Raw genomic sequence first — 11,172 nt, 5'->3', positions numbered from 1 at the left:
GGAGCTTTAATCCTACACTTAGCTAGAATCGCTTGATAGCTTAAAGTACTAGTTTGATTGTGATTATCTGTTATGACCCTTTGCCTGCCTGACTATCCTCCTGAACTCTGATCCTGTACTTTGCCTTCTGATACTCTGTTGCCGAACCCCGGCTCGTCCTTAGACTCTGCTTCTGCCTCCTGATCTTGTACCTCGATATTTCTGATACCCTGTTGCCAGGGCCGGGCCGAGGCATAGGCTGGAGAGGCTCCAGCCTCAGGGCGCAGTGTAGGAGGGGTCGCACAATTCTTTCAGCTGTCATTCCTAATTGTGTTTGAAGCAGAAATAAATAAGAAAAGGGGATACATAGCAGTGACTGCAAGCCAGATAACTAGATATTAAGGTGTTGGGGACGTTGTAGGCCCTGTGGCCCTCTTAGTCTAATAGCAATCAGTGTGTGACAGCTGGGGTGGGAGGGATGGAGGGGCGTACTTTGGTGTCTCAGCTTTGGGTGCTGGAGGACCTTGTCCCAGCTCTGCCTGTTGCCGAACCCTGCCTGTACCTAGACTCCGCCTCTGCCTTCTGAATCCGTACTTTATCTGTCCGAGTGTTTACGACCTGGCTTGTCCGACCTCGAGAACCGACCTTACTATTGGAGGCGGTTCTCCGTCCTATTAGTGACACTTCCTCCTGAGTGTCACTTTCAGACAATCCTTCCTACTCTGGGCCTGACTCCTGCCGCCTTGGAGAGTTCAGGTCTTCGGAAGGAATCTGTGCATTACTCCTCACTGCACTGAGGCCTAGTCCTCTAAGTGTTACTGTTACACCAAACACTACACTCTACTCAGGTGAACTAGAGGTTAGCTGGTATATCGGATTATCGGTGATACTGCAGATCACTTATAATCTGGTATAAATCTGTATTCCCAGTGATACTGCAGATCACCGGTAATCAGATCCTCTCTGTGCTTCATCGATCGTTAAAGGGCAGAGCAAGGAATCACTCACGGGAGTGCAACACACACAAAAGCTGCAATACTACAGCACCAGAGTGTTGCACTCTCCAGACTTTTATAGGCCGTTTTGGCGCGCACGCGCAAACATCAACCATGCATAAAGCAGAGCATCCCTCACACGCGCACGTGCACAGCATTCACCGCAAGCGTCTTACAACGCCAACGCCTATGCCGCACAACGCAACGCGCATGGGCAAGCACCGACAGTCCACCACGCAGGGAAGACCGCCGAGACCCACCAGGACGACTGCCAGCATCCATGTGTACAAGCCGCCTCGTCTGGACAGGTAACTGATCGTGACACATAGTTAGAATGCCTAACAGCTTTGGACATGCAAACTAGGGTGTTAAGTAGTTTGCACATCTAAAGCTGTTGCAGATCGCATGCACGGTGCGCATGAAACGTCGTACCGGTGCGTGCAAAATGTGGCACCGTTTGCGTGCTAAGCGTACTTAGCAAGCCAACGGTGCGACTTTTCGCGCGCACCGGTGCGACATTTTGCGCGCGCCGTACACCGATAAATTTTCCGCGCGTATTAGCTCATGAAGTGGCTGTTTTCGCTTCTTAAGTGCCTTTTCACTGCCATGCTAACACTTAGCATCCTTTAATGAATCAAGGCCCAAGAGTTCAAGAGCCAGATTAGTTTGTTACAATATTTTCTTTTTCTGTGGTCTTTAAAATGGTATGAATCTCAACTTTTCTTCTTTGCTCTAAAAGATTTTTTACAGCATAAAACATACCAGCACAAAAAATAAAAATGTTAGCAGAACAGCATTCAAACAGTTAAACACAGTACTCTCTTTTCCAGTAGAAAGCTTCCTGCCACATCTGAACTGGTGATAACATTGTCTTTTGTTTACATTCTTTGTCAGCTACAATTTGTATACAGCCAGCAGTGTGCTGAAACTGATCTTCACACATTGTAGAACCAGAGAGAGCTGAGACGTGATCACTGGATACATTATATGTAAATATAGCAGCTATGCAGAAAATGCTATAGCAGATTTCAGAGCAGATAAACTGTACTTTGGGACTTTTAATTTAAATGGACAATAATACTTGAGCACAAAATCAAGAAAACACTTTTTTTGAACATTATGTCGGAGTCGGTATTTACTTAACCACTTGCCGACGGCTACACGCCGGCAGGCGTGGCCGCGGCGGCAGCCCCAGGACCGCCTAACGCCGATTGGCGGAAAGTCCTGGGGCTTGCATTTGCAGGAGATCGCGCGCAGGATGCGCGCGCATCTCCTGCTTGGTGGGCGGAGCGGAGCTCCGCCTTCAGTCTCCGAGCGGCGATTGCCGCTCTGGAGACTGTAACGGCGAAACCGCCACTTAATTGTATTGTACAGCGCTGCGATCTGCAGCAGCGCTGTACTGGGGACAGCCGTGTGACACGGCTGTCCCCCTGGAGGACGAGAGAGCGATCGGCTCTCATAGACTGAAGCCTATGACAGCCGATCGCCGTTATTGGCTGCCTGGGGGGTGGGAGGGATGGAGGGAATAAAATATTTAAAAAAATACACAAATTTAATAAAAAAAAAATAACATAAATATTTATATTTAAAAAAACAAACACTGCAGGGGCGATCAGACCCCACCAATAGAGAGCTATGTTGGTGGGGACAAAAGGAGGGGGGGATCATTAGTGTGCTGTGTTGTGCGGTCCTGCAGCTTGGCCTTAAAGCTGCAGTGGCCAATTTTAAACAAAATGACCTGGTCACTAGGGGGGTTTAAGCCCAGGGTCCTCAAGAGGTTAAAACTGTATTGCAAACTAAAGAAAAATACCTTGTTTTAATGGATAGTAGATATTGAATACGGTGGTTGTGCATAAACTGTACTTACTTAATTTAGGTCACAGAAGTATTGATTTGTAGCAGCACTGGCCCACGGGGAATGTCCAGCTTCCATCTGTTCAGTTGGTTTTGATGCATGGAAAGACTGTTTATCTTTCCTTCAGATCAGGGGCGGCGCCAGGGGGGTGCTTGGGGGTGCTCGAGCACCCCCTAGAATTGTCCAAGCACCCCCAAAGCACCCCCTGGAGTGAACTGACTTCAGAAGTCAGTTCACACACCGGCAGCACGGAGCAGCAGGCAGGGCTACGGTAAGATGGCCGCCCGGAGCCCTGTTCTGCAGACTTCGGGCGGCCATTTTCCCGTAGCCCTGCTCTCTGCATGCAGGCAGGAAGTCTCGTGGGACGTGGTGACGTCGGGAAGGAAGAGGATCGTGGGCGCGCGGGCGCTGCGCGCCACAATGAGGTCGGGACTCGGGACAGGAGGTCGGGAAAGAAGGTCTTCTGGCTGTAGGTGAGTAAATGGGTTTTTCTTTTCTTTTTCAGGTGATGCGGATTGTGCATATTGGGGTCATATCTGCTACGGATTGTGCATATTGGGGTCATATCTGCTACGGATTGTGCATATTGGGGTCATATCTGCTACGGATTGTGCATATTGGGGCGATTTCTGCTACCGATTGTGCATATTGGGGTCATTTCTGCTACCGATTGTGCATATTGGGGTCATTTCTGCTACCGATTGTGCATATTGGGGTCATTTCTGCTACCGATTGTGCATATTGGGGTCATTTCTGCTACCGATTGTGCATATTGGGGTCATTTCTGCTACCGATTGTGCATATTGGGGTCATTTCTGCTACCGATTGTGCATATTGGGGTCATTTCTGCTACCGATTGTGCATATTGGGGTCATATCTGCTACCGATTGTGCATATTGGGGTCATATCTGCTACCGATTGTGCATATTGGGGTCATATCTGCTACCGATTGTGCATATTGGGGTCATATCTGCTACCGATTGTGCATATTGGGGTCATATCTGCTACCGATTGTGCATATTGGGGTCATATCTGCTACCGATTGTGCATATTGGGGTCATATCTGCTACCGATTGTGCATATTGGGGTCATATCTGCTACCGATTGTGCATATTGGGGTCATTTCTGCTACGGATTGTGCATATTGGGGTCATATCTGCTACCGATTGTGCATATTGGGGCCATATCTGCTACCGATTGTGCATATTGGGGCCATATCTGCCACCGATTGTGCATATTGGGACCATATCTGCCACCGATTGTGCATATTGGGACCATATCTGCTACCGATTGTGCATATTGGGACCATATCTGCTACCGATTGTGCATATTGGGACCATATCTGCTACCGATTGTGCATATTGGGACCATATCTGCTACCGATTGTGCATATTGGGACCATATCTGCTACCGATTGTGCATATTGGGACCATATCTGCTACCGATTGTGCATATTGGGACCATATCTGCTACCGATTGTGCATATTGGGACCATATCTGCTACCGATTGTGCATATTGGGGCCATATCTGATAACGATTGTGCATATTGGGGCCATATCTGATAACGATTGTGCATATTGGGGTCATTGGACGTGTTTTTTGTTAAAATCTGCTCACATTACGTGTATTTTCTTGAGAAAACCTGCACAATTATGTGAATTTTCTGGGAAAAGGGTCACCAAAACTTGGGCCCTCTGTCTTTGCGTTGCACTTTTAAAGGGAACCCGAGGTGAGAATAATATTGAGGCTGCCATATTTATCTCCCTTTAAGCAATACCAGTTGCCTGGCTGCCGTGCTGGTCCTCTGCCTCTTATTCTTTCAACCATAGACCCTGAACAAGCATGCAGCAGGTCAGGGGTTTCTGACAATATTGTCAGAACTGACAAGATTAGCTGCATGGCTTGTTTCTGGTGTAATTCAGTTCACTACTACAGCCAAATAGATCAGCAGGGCTGCCAGGCAACTAGTATTGTTTAAAAGGAAATAAATATGGCAGCCACCATATCACTCTCACCCTGGGTTCACTTTAAATTACAGTTAGCCCCGCCCTCATCCGGTCATGACCACGCCCATTTTTTCGCCGCGGCGCGCTTCGCGCGCCGCAGGTTGTAGCCACACCCATTTTTGGCGCGGCGCGCTTTGCGCGCCGCAGGTCGTCAGCTCCCCCGGAAATTGGTCCAGCACCTGCATAGCACCCCCTAAAAAAAATTCCTGGAGCCGCCACTGCTTCAGATCCATCTTCTCATTCCACTTACTGTTATCTGAACTAATAGTTAATAGGTTTTTTTTTCCCCCACAAGCAGTGAGCTGCATCTACCTGCTCCAGCTCATTGGTCTGCACTTAGATAAACTTGTGTGCATGAATGAGAAGCTGTCCATGTCTATATGGATGAAGGGAGCGATCATTAACACACAGTCAGTCTGTTCAGGCATGGAGAATGGTGTGCACATATTTTCAATGCAATTTTTTATCCAGCAGTGTTCATGCTTGGGCATCTAATACACCCTGTTAGGCCAAAACATTGAAACCAGCTGTCTAATATAGTGTATGTGTACATGACTGCTGTGCTGCCAAAACCTATCTGACCAATGGAGAAAATAATGAGGAAACATAATAGTGATATGTTTTATAATCACTACAATCTTGGTAAAATAGCTTTTGTTAACCTCCCTGATATTCAATTTCCCAGGATTTCTGTGCAAAAAGTGAACCAATTAATTTTCATAACCTCTTTTTTCCCTGTAACTTGCCAAAATGTGTCAAGCAAGGGTCTAGAATACAGTACAGGAGAGTACTGACTTATGCAGGTCAGTACTGCTCACAATATGTTTTGTATTGACGTGTATAACCGTCAATACCGCTAGGGAGATTAACCTCCCTGGCGGTCAATTAAAACCGCCAGGGGGCAGCGCAGCACTATTTAAATTTTTTTTTTTTAAATCATGTAGCTAGCCTAGCGCTAGTTAAATGACAGTCGCTGTGCAGCGGCATCCCCCCACCCTCTTCGATCACCTCCGGCGATCAAGCCCGTCCGGAAATCCTGTCCTGAACGGGATTTCCATTAGGGCTTCCCCCGCCGCCATGGCGACGGGCAGGATGACATCACCGTCGTCGTGACGTCAAAGGGCGTGCTGATCCACCCCTCAGTGCTGCCTGGCACTGATTGGCCAGGCAGCGCAAGGGGTCTGGGGGGGGGCAGCACGACGAGTAGCGACGAATCGGCGCAGAGCGGCGGCGATCGGGCAGTACACGCAGCTAGCAAAGTGCTAGCTGCGTGTACCAAGAAAAAAATTATGCAAATCGGCCCAGCAGGGCCTGTAAAATCTTCCTGCAAGGCATAGCCCGAACTCAGCTCAGGCTTACCGCCAGGAAGGTTAAAGGACTCCCGAGGCAAATAAATGAATATCTCTTTATTTACTTGGGGCTTCTTCCAGCCCCTAGAAGTCCTTTGGGTGCCATGCTGAAGCTCTAGTCCTCCCCGGTGTCCCGCTGGCTGCCTGTAAGTATTGCTGACCCACTGGCGGGTTAGCAATTTTGCGCATGCGCCCATGTCCACGTCACCGGGCGCGTACTCCACCTGCACAATAGTACATTAGCGCAGACAGACAGCAGGACACCGGAGAGGACCAGAGCTTTGGGGAGGGACCCAAAGGACTTCTAGGGCTGGAAGAAGTCTCAGGTAAGTAGAAGGAGATTTATTCGCCTCGGGCGTCCTTCAAAGGGGAGCTGTCAGCCATACAATCTCAGAAAAAAACATAAATATAAGTAGATAAATACTTGCTCTAGCTACATAACATATGCATTGCACTGTCCACGTTTCTATTTTAGTGATTCTTCTACTGAAAAAAAAAGAAAATCCTTCTTAGTATTTCCCATTTTATCTGTGGCTATTTTGAAGCCAATCCTGATGCCATTTCCCCCCTTACTCTCATCTGCCTGATTTGCCTGCCCTTCACTATAGAAAGTGCATTGTCTCAGCATGAGAAATATTGGCCAATCAGAGTGGAACAGAGGTGTGGGAGGGGAAACAGTAAGGAAAGAGGCTTCAGCCAATCAGGCTGCATTAGTTGAGTCTGAGGGGAAGTAGAGAAGCAAAAAAGGACACCCCAGCATGCCCTGCAACTACCTTTTTGTGTACCAAATTTTGTGTGTACCAAATAAGAGTCAGTTAAACTGGGGAATGATCATTTATCAACACGAAAAGTAGTAGTGATTTTAACTTTTGGATTACCTGGTTATCATCCTTATTACTTGTTTACCAGATAAAAATAAAGAATTGATTTTTGATTTTATGCCCGACAGTTACACTTTAAAGAGAGCCCTAGGTGGGCTTATAAAATAAAAAAAGTAGGCTACGTGATCCGGGGGGGCTGAGCAGATCAAGTAGCCTCAAAATCCGTTGCTCCTGTTGGCCGCAATGGTCCACTTTAAGTTTCATTACCTCAGGGTCACGACGCTGCAAGGAAAGACTGTGTGTGTCTCTCACCAGCTTGCAGGAAGGCAGGGGAGCGGCAGGAGGCATGGCTAAGAGAGAGAGTTGCCCAATGGCAGCTCTGGAGACCCTGTAGGAACGCCTCTGGTGGGCATTTTGAACAGGGAATACCTCTCCTCAATGTTTCCCTTGAGATAGCGGCAAAAATTGTCGCTAATTTCGGGGGGCTATAGCGGGGGGGGGGGGGGGGGAAGGGGCAGAGAGCGGCAGTGTGGCTGAAACAGAGGCATGTCATAAGGCAGAGAACATGCCTCTGTGTTACATCTGCCCCCCCCCCCCCCCACCATCACAAGAACCACCTCGGGTTCTCTTATATACAGTGTCTATCACTGTAGCCTAAGGGATCCGGACTTGATCTCCTAGACTGACAGTTTGGGGCCGACTTCTGAACGGATGTATCACTATTCTCAAATTTAGCAACTTACCATATATTAATATGCATTGGCCTGCTCCCCAGAAACCCGTTATTTCATTATTGTCAGTGGCCAAAAAGTAAGCCTTCTAGAATTATAGGTTAAAAAGTTGCATGGCATCCTATTTACATGAAAGCATAAAGCAATTTTGTCAGTATTTACACAAGTTACATAATGCCTGTGCACATATGGCAAAACACATTATGTACAGTAGGTAATGCACACTTTACTAGTATAACATGGATTACACTACGTGTGTGATGTGCATTATAGACACAGTCGGTTTAAGCCACACGGGGGTCCTGGAGCAAAAGTAACTTGGGGCCCCCTACATCCCCCTCCCCCCTAGCGAAGTCAGCCCCCAAACCGACTGCTGCCCCTCGTGGTCTCGCACAGACTTCTCTGATGGCCCCCGCACATTGTTTAGCTCAGCTGCCTTGTAATAACTCACCTGTATCAGCTGCTTCATCATGTGCTTTGCCTTCAGCCCTGCTGCCTGTGTCTCCTCCATCCGGCACGTTACATGTAAATAACATGCACAGGGTCATAGAGGCAGGCAGCGTGGCTGAGGAGGGAGCACGGGATGGAGTTGCTGCAGGGACAGGTGAGTTATTACAAGGCAGCTGGGTAGGGGTGTAACTACATCAGGCCCCTCTGCAGAGATTTGTTGGTGGACACCCTCTTGGACCAGAACAGAGACATATTAGCAGAATCAATCAGTAAAGAAATTAAGAGTGTCGCCCAAGAATGTCCCACAAAGCAATGTTTGCCATGTTCCAACAAGCTATTCAGTCAACTATTCAGACATTTTAAAAATCACCAGGATTGCACTTTTATTTAGCTTTCCTGTATGACAAGAAGACACAGCCAACCAGCACTAGGGGAAGAGGGAAACAAAGGTGGATGAGGGAGGGCTGGTGCACACTAAAAGGGCTTCTGAGCGTTTTTCAAATCGACAGTGATTTGGAAAGCACTTGGCTAATGTTACCCTTTGAGGGTGTTCTCACATCAGCATTGAGTATTTTTCAAAATCACAAACACACTGCATGTAGCATTTTTTGGAGCGATTCATTCAAAAATCGCTCTGAAAATCGTTTCACAAAATCGCACCCACAAATTGCTAGTGATTGTGATTTTGGCGTGCACTAGCCCAGACTCCTGTCCCTGCTGGTCTCTTACACAAGTCGGAAAGTAGCCCTCCTGGAGTCTAGAGACTGTCAAAAACTTTTCAACTTGTATAACACCTTATCCACACATGCAGTCATTATAACATTGGGAAGAGACCAGAAAGATTTTTGCCCACGGACCCTCCAGGCAAGCTCTGCATCATGCTGTGTATATATTTTCAGCTTGCCGGTCCTCTAATTGCACTTTTATCAGCTAGCCTAGTGTTTCACATGGCCTTACAACAACAAACCTGAATAAACCAGACACCAGACCAGCCCTAAATCACTGAATGAAATGCGGCCTGGGGGGAGATTGCCCCCCTTCCCCCCTGGCCAGTGTGGGCTTGCCTGCCACTGCAGCTGAGCTGAACATGCAGGCATATGGGAACAGTCAGAAAGACCACCTGGGGGGCCAAGCAGAGGTCAGAGGCCCTGGGGCAATTGCCCCCTTTGCCTCTATGGTAGCGCCGGCCCTGATTATAGAAGCAATGCATGTGTTGCTACATACCAGGAGTTCCACTATACCAGTGAAATTGCTATGTGCTGTCTGTTCGATACATAGGCCTCGATTCACTAACCGGTGCTAAGCCTGTTAGGAGGCCTTAATAGTTTTTGGGCACAAACCACAGCGTTAGGTGGTTTGCGCCCACAGGACCACCCTCATCACGCGCAGCGTGGCTGCACAGTAATAGTTGGCGCTTTGAGTCCGCCAGGAGAAAAGCGCAATATAAATGTTCTGTGTTTGTTAGTGTGCGGTGCAATGTTATCGTCGCACCTGCTGCCCTGTAAACGTTGCACCAGGTGCGACGAAAATGGTGCATTGGGTGAATCCATCAATGCGCCGTTTCAGGGCACCTGATGCATTGCTTTCGTTGCACCAGATGCAACGTTAACAAGGCAGCGGGTGCGACGATAACATCGCACCGCACACTATTACTGTGCAGCCGCACTGTGCGCGATGTGGGTGGTCTTGTGGGCGATTTAGCTTTGCGCTGCTATTAATGTGCGCAAAGCTACATTTCGGGCACTAAGTGGCTTTTCACTCCGGCGCTAACACTTAGCGCCGGTTAGTGAATCAAGCCCATTTAGTGAATCAAGGGCATAGTCCCTTTCTGGCATTAGCATTAACTGGCCATCTTGGCAGGTCTGGCTAAAGAATTAATTACCATACCATAAAAATATTAATTTTATTTTGGGCAACTTTGCCCTGTCAATGACTGCTTAACATCAATAGCTAATTACATTTGAGCAATAATAAAGATGCCAAAGGTATACTGTGCAGTCAGATTATACACATCACACCCTAATTACTTCTTAAGTTCCATTCATGTGTCCACTGATTTTTATATGTCTTAAAGTGGACTAAAACTCTAACATAATGAAATGAATCAGCTGAGTTACAAAAGCATGTTACCATGCCTTATCTGACCTCTACACAGTGCTGCTCGTAATGGAAAAATCTACGCTTACGGATCATTACGCGTAATTTTACGCTATTACGCATTACGCAATTACGGTTACGGCGTAGGAAATTATCTACGGTACATCACTGTAATTACGCGTAAACTTACGCAATTACGCGTAAGGATACCGTAATGAAGGCGCTTACACTACGATGTTACGCGTAGTGCCGTAATGACCATTAATGCGTATTTTTGGACGCATGCGGACGATATGTACGCAATAGCCGTCAATGTGACAGTTATTGCGTACATATCATTCGTATGCATCAAAACGTACGCTTATACTGAAGGGCGGGAGAAGATACTATTGGTTGCTTAGGATGTTGACTGATTGGCTACTCTTAGAAAATGGGAGATTTTACGTTAGTAATTACGCGTAAAATTACGCGTAAGTGTTCGTAAAATTACGCATGCCTAGCAATTACGGTAGACAGTGTAATTACGATACCACTTACGGTCTTACGCGTAAATAATTACGCGTAAGACCGTAAGTTACGCGTAACGCTTACGCGTAAATTTACATTGAATTACGATGCGTAATTACGCTCATGCGTAATTTCGGCCTAGCACTGCCTCTACACTTACACTGTAATATAGTACAATACTGTTCACCTCCAACCAGTTGTTTGTTTCTGCCTCAAAACTCTTCCAAACTTGTCAATAAAAGTGGCTCGGCCACTGATAGGTCCATTATTATTTTTGCCAAGAGTGTGAGCGGATCCAGTTTCAGCTTGTCACCAAGGTGGAGTCAGGTTTATAAATCTCCACCTGCCTTCAGTGGTTGATTGCCCCCCTGTGCAACCTTC

This window comes from Hyperolius riggenbachi, chromosome 2 (genome assembly GCF_040937935.1).
Source record: "Hyperolius riggenbachi isolate aHypRig1 chromosome 2, aHypRig1.pri, whole genome shotgun sequence".
Classification (NCBI taxonomy): domain Eukaryota; kingdom Metazoa; phylum Chordata; class Amphibia; order Anura; family Hyperoliidae; genus Hyperolius; species Hyperolius riggenbachi.
This window is presented reverse-complemented; position numbering follows the sequence as displayed.